The sequence below is a fragment of the Taudactylus pleione genome, unplaced genomic scaffold (assembly GCF_031769625.1).
Source record: "Taudactylus pleione unplaced genomic scaffold, aTauple2 ptg000114l, whole genome shotgun sequence".
Lineage (NCBI taxonomy): Eukaryota > Metazoa > Chordata > Amphibia > Anura > Myobatrachidae > Taudactylus > Taudactylus pleione.
The window spans coordinates 9,477,245-9,502,525 of record NW_028284516.1 but is presented as its reverse complement, the minus strand read 5'-3'; the positions used below and the strand labels follow the sequence as shown (position 1 = coordinate 9,502,525).

The 25,281-nt window shown below is 46.1% G+C and overlaps 1 long non-coding RNA gene across 2 annotated transcripts in view; it reads right to left on the bottom strand.

Annotated features, from left to right (window-relative positions):
- Positions 1–25,281, bottom strand: part of LOC148524942 (uncharacterized) — a 173,550-nt gene that overhangs the window by 122,627 nt on the left and 25,642 nt on the right. For both annotated transcript variants that reach the window (XR_015878326.1, XR_015878327.1), the window contains exon 2: positions 15,512–15,596. This is a non-coding gene — a long non-coding RNA (uncharacterized LOC148524942). The remainder of the gene's footprint in view (positions 1–15,511; positions 15,597–25,281) is intronic.

Below are 25,281 nucleotides of genomic sequence, written 5' to 3'. Positions count from 1 at the left end.
GTAGTCCTGCTGCATCCAATGTTGGTATTCGAAGCATGATTGACTCCTCTCCTATCCGTGATTCCTCAGAAGGTTCCTTGATGACTACGCCTGTTGCTGCTGCTGTTGCTGTCAGTGGATCTTCATCCCAGAAGGGGACTAGGAGGAAGACTACTTGTAGCGTACCCTCCAAAAAACAATTAACTGTTAAACAATCGTTTGCAAGGGCAAACAAGTATGACAGCAATCACTCATTTGCAAAGCAGATTACTGACGCCATAACAGCTAAGCTGGTATTAGATGTGCGTCCAGTATTCGCCATTACTGCAGTGGGTTTTAAACAGTTAATTAAGGTCCTGTGTCCTTGCTACCAGATCCCTTCTTGATTCCACTTTGCTAGAACAGCAATTCCAAGTCTGTACAAGGACATTACAAAAAACCTTATTAATTTCCTCAGAAATGCCGTTGTACCCACTGTCCACTTGACCACTGATATGTGGACAAGTGGGACAGGGCAAACTAAGGATTAAATGACTGTGACAGCCCACTGGGTAGGTGTATTGCCTACAACAGCAACAGCAGCAGCAACATCTACCAAAAGACAGCTGATATAGAGGCAGGCTACTCTTCGTATAACTGGTTTCACTAAGATGCATACCGCTGAGAACCTCTTAGAAAAACTCAGGGAAATCATTGCTAAATGGCTTACCCCACTTGGACTCTCCTCGGGATTTGTGATTTCGGACAATGCCACCAATATTGTGAAAGCATTACATGTGGGCGAATTCCAACACGTCCCATGTTTTGCTCACACAATTTGGTGGTGCAACGTTTTTTAAAAACTGACACGGTCATGCAGGAGATGCTCTCGGTGGCCCGCAAAATATCCAGACAGTTTAGATATTCGGCGACCGCTTGTCAAAGATTGCATGACCAGCAGGTACTATTAAATTTATCCTTCCATCAGCTGAAGCAAGAGGTAGTAACTTGGTGGAATTCTACCCTCTATATGCTTCAGCGGATGGAGGAACAGCAAAAGGCCATCCAGGGCTATACAACGGACTATGACATAGGCCGTGGAGGGGTAATGCACCTTACTCAAGCACATTGGAGAATAATTTCCATGTGTGCAAGGTTCTCAAACCCTTTGAACTTGCCACATGTGAAGTTAGTTCAGACACTGCCAGCTTGAGTCAGGTCATTCCCCTCATCAGACTTTTGCAAAAACAGCTGGAGAAACCGAAGGAGGAGGCGAAACGGAGCGATTGCACAAAGTATGTCGGACTGTTGGATCAAGCCCTTGATTCACTTCACAGGATTTGCTTAAAGTGGCAGCGTATGTAGCGATATTTACATATAGTCACAGAGTATGTAGCAGTATTTGCATAAAGTCGCAGAACATGAAGCGGAATTTGCTGCTGTATGTGTTTCTACCTCCATCTCTGAATCAGACCCACTGTCTGATTCTCAAAGAGATGTCATTTTTGGAAAACAAATAGAAAATTTTAGTTTACAGTTACACAAGTGTGACGGTGTGCCCAGGTGCCCAGCAAAGTTAACAGAAGAGGAGCCTATTGAGACGTCTGAAACAGCAATGGCACCTTTACCCTAGGGCTTGAAGTAGCTTAACCATGGTCCCCACTATGCAGACCCAAAGTCTCAGCCTTGTTTTGTAGGGACTCCAAAGGACAAAGGATAGGGAAATATGAGGGGGTGTCCCTCAGGGTTAACAGAAGAGGATGTCCCTCACCTGCACTCAGTGTCCGCTGGGCCGGTGGAGGATGCCAATTTTTGGTCCAAGGCAGCACGGCAATCAAGCATTCAAGCTTGTCTAATGGTGTTGCAGCAGTTTGGATTTGGCTCTGACTGTGAGCCACTCATGGCTCGTGGACCAGCAGCCGCATCATAACTCCACCCACTTATGGCATCTTATGTTGGGCGCTGTGTAGCGAGAGAGCTCAGTCCGGCGTAAGCAAATGTCAAGGAAGCATCTCTTCAAGGAAGAGCTCCAGCGGCCGTGAAAGAGGCCGGAAGATGTGGGGTCTAGCCAGAAGATGGCAATTGAAGACCCAGCAGCGGCGGCAGATCGTTGAGGACAGTGGGTAGCAGAACTGCAGCTGAGGACCAGAGAGGACTTCAGTGGTGGGTTGCAAAAGAGCTTGACGAAGCACCTCACTGCAGCCTCTTCCAACGATACTGGTAGGCGGCTCTGAGCCACAACCACTTATTTATAAGTGCCCCAGGACCACCAGATGTGGGGCACTAGGCCTGTGGGCACACTCAGGCATTAGTCCTGTGGGTGAGTAGACATGCACTAGGCCTGGGCTCCTCAGAGGGCATTAGGCCCTGTAGTTTTGGTTGCCCCTAAAAGTAATTAGTGACTCTGGGCACTGTGTTTAGTTCATCCCCTACCCCTTTCTCTGGGTGTCCTTGGGCACTAGGCCCGGATCACTCCACTGTGCTCCTAAGTAGGCAGGCCCAAGAGCCTGAGCCCCACTATCATTTATTGTAGTGGCTCTGAGCATTAGGCCCAAGTCACCTAGAGTGGCTCCAGTTGGCAGGCCAACGGCCTGAGCCCACATTGTTATAAAGTGACTCTGAGCATTGGGTCCTGGTCACCTTCTTTATTGACAGGCCCTAGGCTTGAGCCATTGTAATTGACTTTGGGCCAGACTTGCCTACCCTCCCGATTTGGCCGGGAGGCTCCCGAAAATCAGGTGCAGCTCCCGGCACCCCGGAAAGGCAGGCAAGCCTCCTGGCAGCCACCGATGCCCCAGATTCCTCCCCCCATGATTAATAGTTAAAACCCCGCAGCGGAGGGGTCCAGTGACACGATTCACACTGAATCTAAAATGACCCGATAATGTGGCCCCACCCCTGCCACACCCACAAATGTCAGTCACCCGCCTGGTCACTCCTCCTTGTACTGACCACGCCCCCCGTTCTGTCGATCTGGCTGCTCCCTCCCGGAAGGAGCAGCCAGAATGTCGGCAAGTATGCTTTGGGCATTAGGCCCAGGTCACTGTGTTTATAGGTTAGGTAAGCACATGGCTTGTGGGCACTGATAATAGCCCGAGCATTAAGGTGCGTACACACAAAACTATTTGTGTATGCAACGATTTTCATTAACGATTTCCCTTCAGATTTTCCCTTGAAAATGCAAACGATTTTGTCAATGATTTCATCAACGATGAACGATATCGTTAGCATGCATACAGTGAATGGCCATCGTTCATTGTTCATCGTTGATTCTGTCAAGTATGAACGATTTTACTAACAAAATCGTTATGTAGGACAGTCAGAATGGCCGAGGAACGATAACTACCAACTACAAATGGGAGCGCACATTGGTAGTTATCGTTCATCGTTTGGTGCTTAAAAGTGAACGATTTTTTGAACGACTCAACGATAATGATATTGTTAACAACAAATAGTTCAAAAAATCGTGTGTATGCACCTTTAGGCTCAGGCTATTTAAAGCAGTATCCCATTAATAGGTTTGGGCATTAAGTACAATTAATCCAAATTGCACTCTCTTTCGGGCAGTAGACCCATGCCCATAAAGGCCATGTTTAAGGAGTGAAGGGCTGTCTGGCCCCCACCGTAAAAAACATAATTTTCAGCTTTGGGCTAGTAAAGGGGATAAGTGTGGGAAGTTGTACAGCTCCCACCCTCTAGCAGCATCTCTTCCTTCTCAAGTGGAGGACTGTCAGGTCCCCCACCTCAATAGTGTTACTCGCCCATTGTTGCCATACTCCCAGTATTAGAGAAGGAGCTGGCCAGATCTTAAAAGGCAGGAAGGGTTAAAAAGGCAGCACTGTAATTTGTTCTTGATCTAATTTTAAAGTTGTATATTGCTGTATCCAAGCAGGGTAAATTTCTTAACACTGTTCATCGTAAGTTCGTAACAAGTTATATATAGTAGGTTGTGTTGCACTACACTTAGGGTATATTAGGCCAGTGAATTAGGGCCGTTGTTGATGTAGTTAGGTATAGTACTGTAACATGTGTTAGTTAGGTTAGACCCAGCAGGGCGGCATTACGCTTCCTTCCAGGGACCTGTGGAGGAGGAGCATAACAAAGATCAGAAAGAGCTATTGATAAGAACCTGTGTGTCTGTGTCTCCCTCTTCTGTCATACTGTTTTTCATACAAATAATAAACATTTTCCCACCATACAAGTGTCACATATCTATTCAGGTACACAGGTCAGCACCCATACTAATCAACACCTACATTGACATATATATATATATATATATATATACACACCTCCCACATACACATCCTTCCAAACCCACCTTTTTGCAGCGCTGTGTAACCCCTTATCCTATTACTATTATAAGAAGGTCAGACACCTTCCAGATATAGCTGGGCATCACTTCCCTCATATCTCAACCTAAGTGAGGGCAATATACTGTACACTTCACACAAAACAGCCTTGATGACTGTCCAGCAAGTAGCTGCACTGCAACCTTTGCCCTTCTATAGTGAACATCACTATGGACGTAGGGTCTGCCCTCCCATGATAGAGGCCCTGGTCATGAATCAATCAGGCACACAGAGGATCTCCTGACGGAATCGTTATGAAATACCGATTCCCGTCAGCGGCAGCCCGCCAGATGAACAGATCCCGGCAGCGGCAGCCCGACAGCGCTAGAAATCCTGATCGTCCTCAGGTAAGTAATAACTAACCTAACCTAACCCCCCTAACCTTCCTTAGGGGTGCCTAACCCTAACCTCCCCCCCAAGTGCCTAACCCTAATCCCCCCGGGGGTGCCTAACCCTAACCCTCCTTCCCCCTAGCCTAACCCTAACCCTCCTGGGGGGCACCTAGCCCTAAGTACCCCCCGGGTGCGCTAAACCTAACCCTCCCCCCCCGTGGCTGTCCACTCGCGGCGCCCGGCGTCAGGAAAATGACAGGCATCTAGATATAGACGCCTGTCATTTAACCCACGCTGGGATAAAGAAGTCGGGAAGCCGGCTGTAGGGATCACGTCAGCCGGTTTCCCGATTGCATCCCCTCCTGACTACCCAGTCTGACCCTGGGTGTGTGTCTGGGTGCTGCTGGCGTGTTGGCAGTGAATGCAAGGGGATGAGAGTGTGCTTCTGGGTTCTTCTGGAGTGTTAGCAGTGAATACAGGGGAGGACAGTGTGTGTCTGGGTGCTGCTTGGGTGTTAGTAGTTAATTCAGGGGAGGACAGTGCATATCTGGGTCCTGCTGGTGTGTTGGAAGTGAATGTGGAGGAAAGGAGGGTGTGTGTCTAGATATTCCTGGGGTGTTGGCAGTGAAAGCAGGGGAGAGAATGTGTATCTGGGTGCTGCTGGGGTGTTGGTAGTGAATGCAGGGGGAGGTTGTGTGTGTGTTGGTGTTTCTGGGGCATTGGCCGTGAATGCACAGAGGGTGTGTTTCTGCATTCTGCTGGGGTGTTGGAAGTGAATGCAGGGGATGAGAGTATGTGTTTGGATCGTGCTGGGGTGTTGGTAGTGAATGTGGTTTAAGTGGAGTGTGTGGGTGCTGTTGGGACTGGGGTGTTGGCAGTGAATGCGAGTGGAGGGGCAGCACCAACAAATATCTCACCACCGGGCTCCTGGTATAAACTAACGCTCTTGGTGCAGCAGCTTTTTAGAAAAGTCCTACACAGAATTAGACACAGACATTTGTTTCTTGTTTTTATTTCGATTCCTGGAAAGAAATGTTTATATTGTTTATTAACAAGGGATTTCTTTCCACCTTCCATGTACATTATATTGTGGAAGCTACAAATTCAGACCTTGGGGCCTATTCATCAACACTAAAATAAAGTTTTTAAGGACATTTTCCTTAAATAACATTATTTTGGTATTCATGTAGCCATTTAGCACAGGAGATATCACAGATATCTCCTTGCTAAGTTCCCCTGCGTTAATTTCCACACTCCCCATACATTAGTATGGGGATGTGGAAATTGTGGTATTCATCAAATTCCGAAAATTATAAATTTTCGGAATTTGATGCAGTTACTATTCACCACTGTGAGGTGGCGAATAGCAGGTGAAACTTACCTGTATAAGCGTGTGCAGGTCCCCTGACGAGTCCCTCCGGCGCTCTGCTCCGTCCTCAGGCTCCAGAGGCTGGTCGGACATGTGTGCTCCCCAGTAGAGCACAAGAAAGTTTAGACAAAAAAAAAAAAGTTTTTTTTCTTTCTAATCTGTCATGTGCTCTGCTGGGAAACCACATGACAGACCAGCAGGACGGAGCCGGAGGCTGCTGCACGGACAGGTAAGTCGGTGGGGGGGAGGTGAGCGGAGGGGGGTGGGGGGGTACACAAACTTAACGCATCTGTAGGCAGTGCTGCGCATGCGCTGGTTTTACAGATGTAACAGCGCATGCGCAGCACTGTTTCCAGATGCGATAAGGTAGTGTAGGCAGGGAAAAGTATCTATTTCCCGAAAAGCTGTCATCGCAAAAATGACAGCTTTTCGGAATAGATACTTATGGAGAGGTGGAATGATGAATTCCACCTATAATTAGCTAGAACTCCATGAGAGTTCTAAAGCTAATAATCTCCAGAGAATTTTTAGGTTTAATGAATAGGCTCCCTTGTATGATTATTTAGAACTGAATATTGTCACTGTGACTATGTTTTAGGAAGTCACACTTATAAGAGTAATTTACAGGAGAATAGAAATTAGTTTGCAAATACTGTAAACAGGATGCTTTCTTTCACTCTTGGGACTTTCTCAGAGTAAATACATGACGTCTGTAACACTATAAAACATCTGATCTGATATGTACAAAATACTGTAAGTATAGTATAGTAATTAAGATTATTTTTTTTTACCCTGATATCATATAATTTTATTTAGACAGAATAGCTGACTCAATTTCAGATTATTAATCTATAGTGTATAGTCAGTAGTGCTTTTTGCAATTATATAATTCTGTTTTGCTATATTCTCCAGTATGTGAACCTAATTGCATTTTGAGTATTTTCACTCAATATCTATGTATATAAATTATAATATATTTTGTAAAACTGCAAGTTTACCATTTAGTGGGCTAAGCAGTAAAGATGCAAACATAAATACTTTTGGATTATATGTATTTTGTCTGGATAGAATTTTTCTAAAAACTTGACTTCAGTTTGAGGCAGTGACATAAAACATGACTAATAGCTTTGGTGTGCGCTGTATCCGACCCACACTGTATCTGACCCACATTGTATCCAATCCGCACTAAGGGTCTCATTCAGACCCGCTCTCGAGCGCTGTATGCTCGCAAGCGGGTCGATGGTGCCCAAGTGCGCATGCGCACGACGGAGGGAGCTCCGTCGTGCGCATGCGCGAGACCAGGCGAGCGACGGGGAAGCCGTCGCTCCAGGTCTCGCACCAAAGGGGGTGTGCTGTCGATGGTGAGTGACAGCACGCCCCCCTCCCATGGGAACGCCTACCGTCTGGGTCCGGCCCCACTGACATCACTAGTGACGTCAGTGGGAGTGATTTTGAGCCAAAATCACTCCAGGGCTTGCGGCAACGAGACCCTACCGCAAGGGTCTCGTCGCAAGCCCGATGGTCGCGATGGCACCTTCCCCTGTTACCACCCACAAACACCTCAATCTGTCACTCAAACTACCGACCTAGCTGTGTTCAAGGAGAGAGAAATTTCTGATCGTAGCGGCTAGTTTGCGCACGCGCATTGCGAACTTTACGCATGCGCAGTATAGCGAACATCGGTGGCGTACGACTGTGCGGCCGCTTTGCCCGACTCTGAATGAGGTCCAATATGCGGCCAGGACTGTATGCGACCCGCACTGTATCCAACCCACACTGTTTCCCACACTGTGGGCGTGATTCAGACCCGCTCGCAAGCGCATAGCGCTCTCAAGCGGGTCAATGGTGGGCCAGTGCGCACGCACAGCGTGCGCGAGCCCCGGAGCGATAGCAAAAAGCACTCGCTCCGGTGCTCGCAACAAACGGGGCGGCTGTCGATGTTGATCGACAGCTCGCCCCATTTTGTAGGCGGGGAGGGGGGGTGACTGGGCAAATGGAAGCGTTCCTGCAGGAACCCCTGCCGTTTGTGGGCGGCCCTACTGACATCACTCCTGATGTCAGTAGGTGAACTTCCTGCTCTATTAGATCAGGAAGTCCACTGGGGCTTGTGGCCACGAGACCCTACCGTAAGGGTCTCGTCGCAAGCCCGATGGTCGCGATGGTCTTGACCATCGCGACCATCACCTGGCCGCTCGCATAAGCTGTGGGTGGTCACCCACAGCTATGCGAGCGGCCAGGAGGCCGCAACTTAAAAAATAAGTGCCCGCCCTAATTCAGAGCGAGCGCTCGCTTTTTGCGAGCGGCAATGAATCAGGCCCTGTATGCGACCAGGACTGTATCTGTCCTGCCCTGTATCTGACCTGCACTGTATCCAACCCGCACTGTATCCAACCCACAATGTATCCTGCACTGTATCCAACCCACACTGTATCCAACCCACACTGTTTCCCACACTGTATGCGACCTGCGCTGTATCGACCTGCACTGTATCCAACCCGGAACTGTATCCAACCCACACTGTATCCTGCACTGTATCCAACCCACACTGTATCCGACCCACACTGTTTCCAACCCACACTGTATCCGACCTGCACTGTATCTGACCTGCACTGTATCCAACCCACACTGTATCCTGCACTGTATCCGACCCACACTGTTTCCAACCCACACTGTTTCCGACCTGCACTGTATCCAACCCGCACTGTATCAAACCCACACTGTATCCTGCACTGTATCCAACCTGCACTGTATCCCACACTGTATACCACCCGCACTATATTCAACGCGCAATATAATGGTGCGTACAGATGGAACAATCGACAACGATAACTATATCGTTGTTCGATCTCCCGAGTGTGCTGGACGGTCGATATCCATCATCAGGCACACCACCTACTTACCAACGACTATAACGACCCGCTATCAACGATCGCAGGTCCCTATCGTAACTTGGTCGATATCGACCAGGTTGTCCTGCATGCACGGACGATGGTCGATATCGATATCGACCATACGTGCCCGCGCATTGCAGGTCGTTGGGCACCGAAATATGGACGATATGAACAATAACGATATGATAGATATCGTTATCGTTCATATCGTCCATTTTAATTGTACCGTGTGTACACACCATTACCTGCACTGTATCCAACCTGCAGGTACTGTTTTTATGTTTGGGGAGATTTTGGGAAACTGCTCAACAAAAAGGCTGATTGATCACATTACTAACTTGCAAAACATTTTTAAACAGAAATAACTGCCGTGTATTTGTGCCGCTGCTCTGTTAGTTGCTTAGTTTAGCCAGCCAGCCTTTGGCCGATATTGGTGAACAATATTGTGAGCTGTGAGGTGGTCAAAATTGACTGTAAATGACTGGAAGTTAATGTTATTGAGGTCAATAATACTCTAGGAACAAAAATCGGTCCAAATTATGTGATTTTAGCTTTTTTTGTAAATTTTGGGAAAAAATCCAAAACCAACTAGTCACTGCGTTTTGGCAAAACCAAAACCGGATGACAAATTAGAACCAAAACCCGCAAAAATGGCCCGGGGCACATCTCTAGTTTAAAAATTAAGGTGAAATGATCAATTGCAATGTTGATATGTTGGGGCGTTGCTCGGCAAGCTTGTACATACTCTTATCTGACTAAGGGCGGGATGCACTAAACGGAAAATGCGGTAAAACCCTGTTTACCGCATTTTCCGTATGCATTAATCAGCTGGCCGCCGGGCTTTGATGTGGAGGGTAACGCCAGCTATTGCTGGTGTTGCCCTATAGAAGCCTATGGGCTTCTACCACATCGCACTGCTATGAGGGATCCAATTCCAGCATGCCTCGCGACCGTCTGGTCACTCTGTGCATGCGCAGATGGGCTCCCGGGTCATAAACCTGGAAGTCCTCGGCGCAGGGCAGATCGCAAAGGACAGCTCTTATCGGAAAAGCTGTCCTTTGTGCTGCTGATCGCATATGTTAGTGCATCAGCAGGGTGGCGGTGTCCGGCGGTAAGTATGACGAGATGTTAGTGCATCAGCAGGGAGGCGGTGTCCAGCGGTAAGTATGACGAGATGTTAGTGTGGAAAATGGTCGCTGCGGCCATTCTGGGCACTAGAGTGTGCCCGGACTCTACTGCGCATGCACAGAACGCTGGAAAAATGGCCGCCACGCACTAGAGTGTGCACGGAGTCTACTAAGGCTCCGGTGGCTGGCTAGCCGCTGTCAGTCAAATAGAAAGGTAATGAAAAAATATCTATGTGAATTAAGTGGTGATGCCCTGAAAAAGGCCCAGCCAGAGCAACTCCGGGAGCCCCACGCCCAAACACTCACCCCAAAATAATTATTGCTACAAAATAGTAGCACCCACTCTGGGTCATATAATTACAATTGATGTATTGCATAATAACAGCACATGTATAAGATGAGAGCAGACTCACCTAGGAGGTACCCCAAAAACCTCCAAGTGGTACTATACGACCAGCACATCCTCCCAATGCTGGCTCCCTTCATGCCTCTCAGAACTGCAAATAGAAAGTATGGTGGTCGCACACATCAGCTTAATGATATTGCCCAGGTGCTTGTAAAGGGCGGGGTTTACATTGAACCATATGTGTATGTGTGAACAATACTGTACAATTCCTTTACTTTGCTATATATATATATATATATATATATATATATATACTGTATATATAACCACAAAGTGCTTTGTTTATTACACCCAACTGACAGGAGACTTTACAAACCACTTCCTTTTGGCAGCGTGTCTTTTACAGATAGATGGATGCCTGCTCTACAGATTACTTATCCGGAGGCTGCTCTAACATAAGGAATACAGAGCCTCAGTCTATTTGTGTTGTCTCCTTTGCTGGCAAATACTGTATGTAATTGCAACATTTAAAATCCTTTCTCAATAGCTTTTTCATACAAACCTGACATTAATGATAGGAAAATATACCTTCATTACAAATTACATTTATTTCACCCTAAATGTTATACCATTTTATGGTACAAATGTTATAATTGCCTATTTACTGAAAGCATGCCTTCTTTACATATGTATCTAAGGGAGTCAATCAATTCATATGTGGGAATTTAGCTTCCTGTAAGTGCCTAGGAACTATTCCATTACTTCCCGTGACTAGGCCCCGAGGCTGCACTTAGCATAGACCTCTGCTTGTACCCTCCTGAGGTATTAGCGGAAATCCGTGTTAAGTAGGGCTAGTCATGATCTGACAGCTATATCGCCCCCGACACTTAACCCGGGTGCTGCAGCTTAACGCGGATAACCCCAGCCATTATTGCTGGAAGTAATTGAATAGCTCTACGACACACAGTAGCCCAAGAACTAAGGCCCTCATTCAGAGCCGTACGCTCTGAGCAGAGCGCACGCTCTGAATGAGGGCCGGGCTCCATTTTCATGGAGCGTCCTCCTGGACGCTCGTATAGCTGTGGGTCACCACCCACAGGCTATACGAGCGTGCATTGTGATGGTCGCGATGGTCGAGACCATCGCGACCATTGAATTTGCGAGCCGGAGCCTGCGGTTGAGTTTCTCAACCGCAAGCTCCGGAGTGATTTTGGCTCTATCAGAGCCAAAATCACTCCCACTGACATCACTAGTGATGTCAGTGGGCCGGCTTCTGACGGGAGGCGTTCCCGTGGGAACGCCCCCGTCAGGGAGGCACGCCCCCGGCACGCCCACCAAAGGGGGCGTGCTGTCAATCAACATTGACAGCACGCCCCCTTTGATCGGACACAACGAGCGAAGGACTTTCCTTCGCTCGTCGCGTCTGGCGCATGCGCACGACGGAGCTCCCTCCGTCGTGCGCATGCTCAGTCCATAACATCGACCCACTTGCGAGCGGACAGCCGCTCGCGAGTGGGTCTGAATCAGGCCCTAACTTCCATGTAAGAATTGAATCACCCCCTAAATGTCTGAGTGCCAGCTGACACATTTTAGACTGGATGCAACTCAAACATCAACATTTTGTAATAACAGATGAACAAACACTGCCAACAAGGAGGTTATAAAGATGAAATTAATGCCAACAAAGATTTTCTAGAAATATGCTAATTGTGCCCTAGTCATGGTAGTTCTTCAATGTTACACAGTAAGTTCTGAAATCTGTACCCTTGGAAACCATTTTACAGTATGATATAACTGATTTCGTTTTGCTGGTTTCTGCCTTAAAGTTGTCTGTGGGGTCTATTTACTAAGCAGTGTTAGGAGACAGAGTGAAAAGTGATAAGAAAGTGATAAGGTACCAGCCAATCAGCTCCCAACTGTCATCGCACAGGCTGTGTTTGAAAAATGACAGTTGGGAGCTGATTGGCTGGTACCTTATCACTTTCTTATCACTTTTCACTCTGTCTCCTAAGACAGCTTAGTAAATACACCCCTGTAACTGTCAACATCACATGCCAATGTTCACTCCCAGAGTGCTGTGCAATCGGAATTCTGGAGCACATGTGCCAAATACGAAAGTGCAAGTTGGAAACTGTAGTTTCTCCTCTGTGCACTATTCTGCTGATCTCTGTCAGTGCAGAGATTACTGTAGCTGCGGAAGGCCCCTCTGAGACACAAATAATAGAAATACAGCATCTCACTGACCTGAATCTATTAAAGGCGGTCACAAGAGAAAAGATACTCTCCTTTTTTGGGGTACTAAGGGGTCTATTTACTGTGTTAGGAGATAAAATGAACGTTGATAAGGTACCAGCCAATCAGCTCCTAACTGCCATATCACAGGCTGTGTTTGAAAAATGGCTGTTAGGAGCTGATTGGCTGGTACCTTATCTCCGTTCACTTTATCTCCTAACACAGCTTAGTAAATAGACCCTTAAGCCTCCAGTCATAAATTATGAGTAGAATTTAAAACATAACTTTTATTATTATGCAAATAAAATATATGTTCTCACATGTAAGACAAAAAACAACAATTTAATAACAAAACTCAATAAGTGTGACGTCCAAATATGAAGATCTCCAATGGTCACTACTCGGGGTCTGAGATGCTAGTATAATGCACTTTATAATTGAACACAGGGCAAATCTACCAAATAATGGGATTTAGGAATACAGAAAACATAGTAAATTCCCACCATGTTCCATATTAAAGAACTACTGATATAGTATTCACAATGTTTAGAAACACTAGGCAAACTGCTAAAGACAGACTGGTGGGCGTCTATAAACACAAAGTGATCGCTCGCCAAGACATAGTTGGCGTGCTTATGCCTTGCCGTGCGATCGCCTGCACTGACGTCACTTAGCTGAATTTGCATACGTTGGGTGCGAGCGTATGCATCTAGCGAGCGCCTCTGAATCAGGTCTTAAGTGTGATAAGCATCAAACCAGGAATCTCCTGTATGCTGTATCTGATAGACTGACAAGCTGTAGAACCACTGTGTCCAGCAACACCGGGTATCTGCTGCTATTCCATTGTTGTGTCATATGCATAAGAGTGTGCTGGAGTTGATCGTGTATAGTACAAAGTGTACTTAATCATTTGCAACTGTCAAGCTTAGGAAAATTTTTGCTGCTTGTTGGCTTTCTCTAGCAAATCTTCTTCTGCATATGCGCAACTATTCTATAGCGGGAACCATTGATGGTAGATTATAGCAAAGTTTCTACCCATTGATGGTTCCACCTAAAACGCCCATCGATAGGTATGGTACTGATGGCCATCCTTAGGAGGAGTTGCTGCGAGTAGGGAGGCTGGTCTGGCTGCAAGTTGGGAAGGGGGGTCCAACCATGAGCATGGGTAGGGGTCTGGCCATGAGCATGAATGGGGAGATTCCGTGATGAGGTGGGAGCAGTGGTCTGCTTAAAAGTAGGGAAGATGGTCTTACCAAAGGCTCTCTCCCAAGTGTTAGGGAGGACTCGGGATCCGTCTGCGAGTCGGGCAGAGGGGTCTGGCCATGAGTGGGTTAAGGAGTCCTATAGGTTACAATTTGCATAGTTTACCAGGTGAGGGATCTGAAGGATCCATCCCTGGCAAAGGCAGACCACACATGCATGGTCAGCAGACTACGCATGCATTGTAGCACGGCAGGGTCCCAGAGGAGAAGTGATGGCATCAGCAATTAAGTCACTTCTAACACATCGCAGGGACTATCCCTGCATGTGATTTTTAATAAATTTGAGGGGTACGTAATTCTTTATTGCTGCGGTATAAAATATGCCCCAAAGATATTTTTATGGGACAGATCAGTTGATGGCCCCAAACCAGTACCTTGCCCCATGAGGTCTAAATCCAGTTCTGGGATAAATATAAACATACAATATTTATCAGTTTGTAGTATAGAAAATAGTAATCTGATTGCTTTTGGAGACTGTCAGTGTTGTGTCACAATGTATAGGATCCTGCTATTATGTGGCTGTTGCTTGTAACTGCTGTGTTATTACATGACCAAACTAGTGACTTTTAATTATACACAGCTCATACAATATATAGGCATTCTGTGAAAAGCTAATCAGCCATAAGGAAAGTTCGCACATAAAAGGCAGCTTAATGAGACTATTTAGTTGAAGGTTTGCTTAGCTTTTTTGAACGTCTTATGGACGAGACAAACTGCTCTTTTTCTACTAAATGCTACTTATCATACTAATGAGAAACGGAATTTAGATCTGAAGAAGTTGTAGAGTGGGAAGTAAAGAATATTTACAGTGCTATTTCCTGATAACTTAACAAAATAGATCACTCCTCTAAAGGTTACAGTGCAAGTTTACTTTAGATTACTAGTGGGCAAACCCCACATACAATAACATGTTTTCATATCGCATGGTTTGAAATCGCCGTCCCAATTTCTTCAATGGTAGCTATACAATCAGGGCGATTTATGAACACACAGTTTGCTCATCCAACTGCCAGAAAAATTACAGGTTTTGCATGATTTGATAGGCGAGATACCTCAAATACATGTTATTAAAAAATCAAACCTCTCTCTAATTTCTTAAATCCCACTACCGCTGCCAGCATTCACTGATAGCTCATTACATATATTTTTATGATTGGGTACATCAATATGCAATTTTTTTTAATCTAGTGCATCGGTAAGTATTTAATTAGGTTTTGTGCCAATGTGCATGCTGGCACTTATAGTTCTACAAGTACCAGAATGCAAGAATCACACCCAAATGTAGGGAAAGCCACATGGTTCCCCTCCATGGGATTGTTTCTGGAAATTAGAGATGGTTGACCTAGGCAAATGCAAGGGGGGTTTCCGTCTGCCTGCAAACCCCCCTCTCCAGCACACACCATGCCCACAACAGAAATAGTAATATAATACAATGTTACTAGTGCTGCATGTTCTTCTCAGTATCACAAATGAAATGATTAGCACCACCTGTGGATCTTTTAAAATGCGTCAGCCAGTAATACATATACCTGTGCACCAACTAGGAGATGTGGAAAACATGCACTGTTAGGGGTGCACTGCTATATACCATCAATAATTTTAATTATTACACTATCCAGTACATAAGGAGACCAATATTTACATATATGTCCAGGGCAGAGCTTGGTTCTTCGGCTGCTACCCCAGACTCCCGGACTTGCTCCAATGCTCTGGAATGATGCCCACATCTGAAAAAAAATATATTCTGCTCAGACAGGATGGACCTACTGCCGTATCTAATGGCTTACTGTGATCGCTGGAATTATGCAACACAATATACCGGTACTTTGTATGATGCATATCAAAGCTGGATAAGTGCTAATTATACCCTCTTCATGGACTGGCCACACTCACTCCAAAATCAGGCATTTGGAAACCCCCCTCTAGAAATCCTGCGTTTGCCACTGGTTGATAAGCGTGTGTAATCAAGGCTGATACAATATATTGTGTATTCACCATGTATCCAAAGCTGGTGTAACCTTCATAGCTATAAGGCCTCGGACAAAGACTTGGGGGTAAGGATAATAGCCTGCGACTTGCAGATATCAGCGAGATTATGGCAAGTCTGCCTTTTAAATGATTGCCACTTTAAACTATCGACCATACTGGGACTATCTCTGATGGCTGCAAGTCACAGGCTATTACATTTACCCTTTATTGTCATTTGCGAGGAAACATGTTCAATTTGTGACTTTATAAATAAGTATACTAATTAGCAATGCTGAAAGGTAGAACATTAATGCAAATTATCTGTTATATTCAAATACACAGACATTTCTTAAAACAGTGCTGGAACACAACAAACAGATGCAGAAACTGGCAGATGAAAACATTGCGGAATAGAATCTTCAATCATGAACAGTTATAGTGATCTTATATAGTGGTCTTGCAATAAGACCATACTCAGCTACTCTCCCAGAAAGTGTGGGAGACCCTAGTGCAGTGCAGAGATAATACCTGGATGGTATGGAGAGGGCGGGGTTAAAATGATGCAAATTGTGTCATTTTAGCCTTGCCCCCACAGACCCACAAATTGCTGAATTTTGCAGTGACAGGGTGGGGCCTAATGACATGAGAGAGCCCCACCCACTGAAGTAGTCAGCTGCATCTCCTCTTCGGGAGATAAAAAAAGTATGCAAGTATGAATACAGCGCTACAATGTTCCCTCTTCATTTTTAAAAATATCTACGCCGAGCATTTTTATCACTTAAAATGTGCGTCTTATTTGCACAAAGAAAACAGCTGGCAGCAACAAAACTACGATGCTAGATCACGCTGATCACTGTGATGTACAACATTTGTACATCTGTGTGTGAATGAGTCCGGGGCGGGATATACTAAAGCTAAAATTCAGTGAAAACTCAGAAAACGGCAGTTTTGATCTCACTCCCCATATGTACAAAGCTCTAAAGGGGAGGGGCAGACCTCTAGGGGTGACACGGGTAGCATCGGACTGGAGCATGAAGGGCCCACCGTGGGGAATACAGTGGTAGGAGCCCATTCTTTGGGGTATGGTCAGCTCCTACAGGGGATGAGGCCAGCCCCACAGAGGCTCGCACAGACATTAGAGACCATATAACTGACCCTCTAATAGAGTAACAATGTTTAATTCAAGTACACAGTCTGGAACCTGACATTAGAAGAGGTGGTGGAGCCCTCAGTCAGTGGGGCCCACCGGGGATTTCCCCTATACCCTTGTGGGCCAGTCCAACCCTGGACACATGTGGGGGAGACAGTTAGCAGGGGGCATGGAGCAGTGTGTTTATTTGTTTGTTTTTCTGTGGGGGCCAATATGTTTTATATTTTTCTAGTGGGGGACAATGCGTTTTTTTTGCCGTGGAGGAAAATGTTGGTGTTTATTTCTTGTGGGGACCAATGCGTGTTGTTTTTCACGTGGTGTGTAATGTGTGTGTGTTTTTTTCCCGTGGGGGAAAATGGGCCTGATTCAGCAAGGAACGCAGTTGCTTATACGCATGAAATCGGCCAGTTGTTGCGTACTGCGCATACATATGCATCGCAGTGCGCATGCATGAACTAGCCACGATTGGGACAGTGACTACGCAGATCCCTCACAGAGTGATTGAATGGAAGTACCGTTTGTGGGTGGTGACGGGTGTGTAGTCGGGCGAACGCAGGAATGCCAGTGCGTTTCAACACTGTTGCATGGGCGTGCGTAAATTAACCACTGCTATGGTCTATGCAGCCTGAGGCCTGATACCGTGCGTGGATGTTAACAATATCTGAGTAAGGTCAGGGTTTGTGCAAGTGTGCGTGAGGCTGCGATGGTACTCGACTGCACCGATGTTTTCGCAGTCTTGCTAAACATTACGTAAGTGTATAAGGTAAAGGGGGCGTCCTTATGTAGTGTTGCGGCGGCATTGAGATTGCCATGTATTAGTATGCTATCGTAGTTGAGCTGCGTGCGTAATCGCTATTGCGTGCGCAGATGCGTTCCGTAGTGAATCAGGCTCAATGTGTGCGCTTTTTCCCCATGGGAGACAATGTGTGTGTTTTTTTGCTGTGGGGAACAACGTGTGTGTGTTTTTCCAGGGGGGGCCAATGTGTGTGTTGTTTTTTTTTTCCTGTGGAGGCCAATGTGTGTGTGTGTTTTTTTCCCCCATGTGAGACAATGTTACCCTCCTAGATAAACTGTAAGGGGTAAATTTACTAAGATTCGAGTTAGGCCGATATAACAATCTCAGGTGAGTTTAGGCATGTTTTTCATCTCGCAAATTTACTAAAGGCAAACTCGGGTGAGTTTGGAAGAGAGTTCTTTAAGCTCACTCAAAAAACTCGGGTGAGATAGCAAGCTTGAATCTTCTCCCCATCGGGCAAACTCGGAAGTACTTTTCATGAAAAAGATGCAGTTTGCAATTTTACTAAGATTCAAGATTTTAATCTCAGATGAGATTGGAGCAAACTTGCAGAGAAATTGAAGTTCCAAACACTCACCCTCCTGAGCAACGAGTTTGCCAGTGTTGGCTTTAAATATAGGGGGAAAAATATTGCGTAGGGGTCCCTGTATATTTAAAACCAGCACCGGACCCAAACCGATCGGGGTGTATTGCCACAGCCAGGAGACTCTATTACCAGGTAACCATGGCCAAAGCATTCTCACCCCAAGCCAATCAGGCCAAGCCAGGGATCTCAGGGGAGGTGGGGACCCCCACAAGAAGGGGTCCTCCCTCTCCTGAAACCCCAGGTTTTGTCTGGAGCCTGGGGCTCTTCCCCGCACCCCTGAGCTGTGGGTACTGGGGTAATAATGTGTAAAATAGTAGAAAAAAATTGTATTTTAAAGTGGAACTACAGGAGCCAGCATGCCTGCCTTTTGGCACTTGGGGAACTACGTCAGGAACCTGTACCTCCACTGTAAAATAAATAGTTAAAAAAACCACAGTACACACACACCGTATCCAGTAAAACTTTATTACATACATCTAACCCACTCACACATACTTACCTGTACCAGCTGGTCTGTCCTCTTCTGCCATGTAGATTCCACGGATGTACCTGGAAAAAAGATCCCATACTCACCTTAATCCTGGCGCCGCTCTCCGTAGCATCCACGTTTTTAAAAAAATAAGAAAACGACTTACGCGAACCATACAAACAGGTGCAAGTATATGTTGTGACATATACTTGCATTGCAAGAAATGACAGATGACCCTGATCATCTGTTAATTGGCATGGGCCACTAGCCAATCAGCGGCCGCTTTACATGTAGCGGCCGTTCATTGGCTGGGATCCATATCTAACCAGCCAATGAGCGTCCGCTGCATGTACTGGTGTGGTACTGGTTATAAATATAGGGAGACCCCTACACAATTCCCCCCCCTCCTATATTTAAAACCAGAACTGGTCCTGTAGCTGGTGCTGGTTCCTAAATTACGCGGGAATCCTACTCGTTTTGTTCCCTGTAATTTTTGGAGCCAAGACTGGCTGACCAGTCCGGGGCTGGTTATGGCTTTTGGGGGGTGGACCCTACATAATTTTTTTTTAAATTGAACCCTTCTTTAACAGGCAGACCACACAAGCAGCCTTCACATATCTCATTGAAATGTGCAGGCTGCTTGCTCGGGAGAGTTAGGCAGAGAAAAAACATTGCAATCTCGGGTGAATAATCTCATCTAAACGGGTGCATATCCGGCGGTTCAAATCCCGACAGCGGCAGCCCGGCAAGGGTGAAAATCCTGATCGTCCCTAAGGTAAGTATCGCTAACCTAATCCCCCCCCTAACCCTAACCCTCCCTTAGAGGTGCCTAACCCTAACCTCCCCCCCCAAGTGCCTAACCCTAATCCCCGGGGGGGTGCCTAACCCTAACCTCCCCCGGGGGTGCCTAACCCTAAGTCCCCCCCGGGAGCCCTAAACCTAACCCTCCTCCCCCGCGGCTGTCCGCGCCCGGCGCCCAGCATCACTTCCGGCATCTGGTTAATGACAGGCGTCTAGACTTAGACGCCTGTCATTAGTACCACGAAGGGATTAGAGCGTCTGGAAGCCGGCGGTCGGGATTTAGACCGTCGGCTTCCAAACTACATCCCATCTAAACTTGCAACTCGGGGGAGATATCTCGATCTGCTTCACCATCGGAAAACTCACTTTCAGCTAAACTCACTTCTTAGTAAATTTGTGAGTTTAAAAACTGCAAATCGAAATTAAAAAATAAAAAACTTGACCAAACTCGAATCTTAGTAAATTTACCCTAAAATCTGCAGATATCCCCCTTGTTTTGGGGGATATCACGCAAATTTGCTTTAGTAAATAAGCACAGTAGAAACATACTCACATATTCTATTTTGGCATGTTTGCATGTGTGCGTGTGGATAGATAGATAGATAGATAGATAGATAGATAGATAGATAGATAGATAGATAGATAAATAAAATGCACCATATTTATTTTGCCTTTTTTCTGGGGGGCAAACTCTAACTTGCCTCCGGGTGACTAGGATGAACGTACACCACTGTACACCATACATCTTGTCACAAAACATCTCCCTATTGACCATTCTCCACTGCACAAGATCTGCATCTCTCATTCACACTCATTACCTGCTCCTATTCCCGATCACAGTACTCTTTCCCGGCTGCTCCCACTCTGTGGATTCCCTTCCTTGCACAACAAAATTTTCCTATAGCCTCCAAATATTCAAGCATTCTCTGAAAAATTACCTCTTATTAAATTCCTGTAGCAGCCACTTAAAATCTCAAAGCTTAAACTTAATTAGTTCCCCTTTACACAAAGTTCAAATAAAATTTACATGTGTTCTATCCATATTCAAACAATCCTCAGACCCCAGGCAGACAAAATTACTGTCAAGTTAACATTGCTGGATGACTGAATCATACAGTACACTATACACTCTCTACCCTTGCAATCTGGCTGGATCAGTATGCAATACGTAGTGCTTATCCTCATGTATCAAATTCTTTCCTATATCCCTATACTGTAGATTGTAAGCCTGTGAATAAAACCTGTCTGTCTGTTATTACCCAGTCTCATTTTATTACTCTGTTCCCAATTTAAAAGCGTAATGGAATATGTTGGTGGCATATAAATAAATGTTAATAAATGTATTTTTTTAATGTACAGTTAATGCATGCCTCTTTATCAAGACAAATTGCATTCCATAATGCAATTGTTAACTGTGTCCTTTTATAAGTGTTAATAAATAAATGTATTTTTATTAATGTACAGTTAATGCATGCCTCTTTATCAAGACAAATTGCATTCCATAATGCAACTGTTAACTGTGTCCTTTTATAAATGTTATTCTTCTCAAATAAACATTGGTCCCAAATTCCTAGTATTGTCTAACAATGAGAGAATATATAATGCAATTCAAATTGTTTTTAAGGGGAAAAAAAAATCTGAATTAATCTAAACAACCTTCCATAAAGTTAAACATAACTTTAAATGTAAACATTTTATAATATTCAAACATGTTTAGAATAGATGATATCGCTGAACACTTTTAACCCCTGTGCTGCGGAGGATGAGTTGTGCTTGTATTCACATACATGGGCATCGGAACGGGGAGGACATGACGGGGGGCAAGAGGGAGGCTTGCCCCCCCATCCAAACTTTAGAAATGAGTGGCGGCCACGGGCGGAGGTTAAAAGCCCACATATTACACCTCTTCCTCCTACATGCGGTGCAGGGGCCATGCAGCCTATTGCTATAAAGCACAGCCCTTGACCGCCCGCAGCCACCGCTCAGGTAAGATACAGGGAGGGAGGATGGGAGGGGAGGAGAGAGGAGGCGTGGGCGCTGGAACAATTTTATGTTGCCCCCTCAACATAAAATCGTTCCGACGCCCTGGCTTGCATATGCACCCACAGTGCGGTGGATGAGCCCCATTCATCCTCAAAATAAAAAAAAACATTACCTTGTCCAGACAACCGGCAAGGACTCCCTGCAGATGCTGGATCTGAAAGTGTTGCAGGACAGGAGCGCGCATGCACACCAGCAGCCATGTTGTAGGAAAAAAAACCCTAATGAAAATGGTGGGGGCAATGAATTTATATCCCTCTATCGCCCCCACCATATAACAAAAGAAAGATGGAGGTATCCTCGTTTGAAAACTAATCACTGGTAATCACACTGATCACCATACATTAACCACCTCCACTACAGAAATATTATTTAGTCCAGGCATGAAGCAAGATCTCCCCAACCTGGCTACCAATAATTAAGGAGCACCAGCTGACTCTGGGAGACTTGCCCACTCTTACGGGCGGCTGCGACCACCACCCAATTTTCGGGAGCCTCTCGTCCATTCCGGAAAAAGTAGGGAAGCATGGGTTAAACTCTGATTTACCTTGCAGGTACTGGTTGTTTTAGTTGTCTGTCACTGGGGAATTGGGACTGCGACTGTAGCTGCTCTGCCCTCCTATCTCCCAAGATGTTAACAAGAGGAGGACTGTACAATGTGCCATTTACCCCTACCCCTTCCTCAGAACTTCCCCGTCTTCTCCTTCTGACAGCTCAGAGATACAGCACTGAGCATCCTAGTTTTAATCAGTTCACTGGAAGCCCCTGATTGAGGGGGGCCTGGGGCACTTATGGGACAACAACTGCCAGCATGCCTGGACATTAAAAGCCCACTGGCCCCTGTTGTCTACCTGTAAAGAAAATATTAACATAAATACAGGACACCTATTGTTTTAGCAATGTATTGACCTGTACCTTCACCTGGGGACAAGGCCGGCCTGAGACTAATTTATTTGATAAGCAAATCTATATTTTGGCGCCCCTTGGTGTACCACAATCACATAATATATATATGTGTGTACACACATATGTATACATGCATATGTGTAGCCAAAGGAAGAGGCAAGCAAATGGAGAGAGAGAGAGAGAGAGAGAGAGGGGGGGGATCTGTGATAGCCCAGAACCTGGGAGTATCATTTAGGTATCATATAAGGATGGAGGGTATTAATGCAGGGTGGGTGAGACGAGGGAGGGTATTAATTGAGGGTGGGTGAGAGGAGGGAGAGTATTAATGCTGGGTGGGTGAGAGGAGGGAGAGTATTAATGCAGGGTGGGTAAGAGGAGGGAGGGTAATAATGCAGGGTGGTAGAGAGGAGGGAGGGTATTAATGCAGGGTGGGTGAGAGGAGGGTGACTATTAATGCTGGGTGGGTGAGAGGAGGGAGGGTATTAATGTAGGCTGGGTGAGAGGGGAGGGTAATAATGCAGGGTTGGTGAGAGGAGGGAGGGTATTAATGTACGCTGGGTGAGAGGAGGAAGGGTAATAATGCAGGGTTGGTGAGAGGAGGGAGGGTATTAATGCTGGGTGGGTGAGAGGAGGGAGGGTATTAATGCAGGGTGGGAGAGAGGAGGGAGGGTATTAATGCAGGGTGGGTGAGAGGAGGGTGACTATTAATGCAGGGTGGGAGAGAGGAGGGAGGGTATTAATGCAGGCTTGGTGAGAGGAGGGAGGGTAATAATGCAGGGTGGGTGAGAGGAGGGATGGTAATAATGCAGGGTGGGTGAGAGGAGGGAGAGTATTAATGCAGGGTGGGTGAGAGGAGGGAGGGTATTAATGTAGGCTGGGTGAGAGGAGGGAGGGTATTAATGTAGGCTGGGTGAGATGAGGGAAATAATGCAGGGTTGGTGAGAGGAGTGAGGGTATTAATGCTGGGTGGGTGAGGAGGGAGGGTATTAATGCTGGGTGGGTGAGAGGAGGGAGGGTAATAATGCAGGGTTGGTGAGAGGAGGGAGGGTATTAATGCAGGCTGGGTGAGAGGAGGGAGGGTAATAATGCAGGCTGGGTGAGAGGAGGGTGGGTGAGAGGAGGGAGGGTATTAATGTAGGCTGGGTGAGAGGAGAGAGGGTAATAATGCAGGGTTGGTGAGAGGAGGGAGGGTATTAATGCTGGGTGGGTGAGAGGAGGGAGGGTATTAATGCAGAGTGGGTGAGAGGAGGGAGGGTATTAGTGCAGGGTGGGTGAGAGGAGGGAGGGTATTAGTGCAGGGTGGGTGAGAGGAGGGTGACTATTAATGCAGGGTGGGAAAGACAAGGGAGGATAAGGATACTGACTAGTAAAAAGCTAGTGACAGCGTAAGAAGTGAAAAGACATACAGGATGGGAGGGCAGGAGAGCAATGCCGGCTGCAGGGACAGATGTGCTTGTGTGCAGTGCAGTACTAATGCAGGGTGAGATACTGGCATCCAGACTGGCTCCTCCCGGGCACCGCTGCTCTGTACGCCCTGGGTGACAGTTGCTGGGCCCAGAGTGTGTGTTAGAGCTTTTGGGGTGGGGTCCCAATCAGTGAGCACAGAGACACATGTTTGTAACTTTAGATATTACTGCTCCCACAGGCTGCATAGCCGGAGGCTGCCATAGTCTGTGTTAAGATTCAAAGTGTTCTGATTATAAGTGTAAATACAATTTGATAACTAAGTCGGAGTTACGCTGGAGTTAAACTGGAGGAAAACGAAACTCAAAACCAGAACACTTTCTGAACAACAAGAAGCAACATACTTATGTGAATGAACAAAATCAACATCTTCTGCTGTATCCAGGCAACTACTTACTGCACTCACTGCTTGGACACTGCAAGTGCTCCCCTGTCTGTGTGCTGCTCTTGTTGATTGATCTTTGTTGATCAGAACACTTTGGACTGGATCAGCTCGGGTACATTGTAATTTTGTCCTCATTCATTTTGTATTGCCTTTTCCAATTGTGTCACATCTATCCACATTAATAATTTGTTTATAAACTAATTCCTGCACCCACTACTCACATACCTCTCCTTTATATATCACTTTTGGAGCTGCGCTCATACATTAGCAGCACTGTTCTTTACATGTATTTTTGAACATTTAACAACTTTAATCCACACTGACTCTATATCTCACTGTCTCTACATCACACAGCCTCCACATTACACTGTCTCTATATCACACTGACTCTATATCTCACAGCCTCCACTCCAGTTTACATCTCAATTATTACCTTGTCCACAGCATGAACACCCTTACTTCACACAACCCCCATATTCTATGTCCACATAATCCTCTACTTTATCCATACCTCTCTTCCCCCTCCTGTTTCCTCCACTTGCTGTTCTTCCTTTTTTTCTCTCATCAGTCTGCTTCCAACCCTCTGCTTCTTTCCCCCACTTCTCCTATACCTCCACTCTCAACCACCTCCCTCCATGGTCTTGTTACCCCACTACTAAGCCCCATTCCCTCCTCGTTCTGTCTGTCACCTCCAGGGCTGCCAAGAGAAATTCTGGGCCCGGGTACTGCAACATCCTGTGGGACCACATCATGTATGGCTGCACCCATTTGTGAGTGGGTCTAGCATGTGAGATGCACCCACTCACAGGAGCATGGCATAGCACCCAGCAGCTGGAACTAAAGTAGT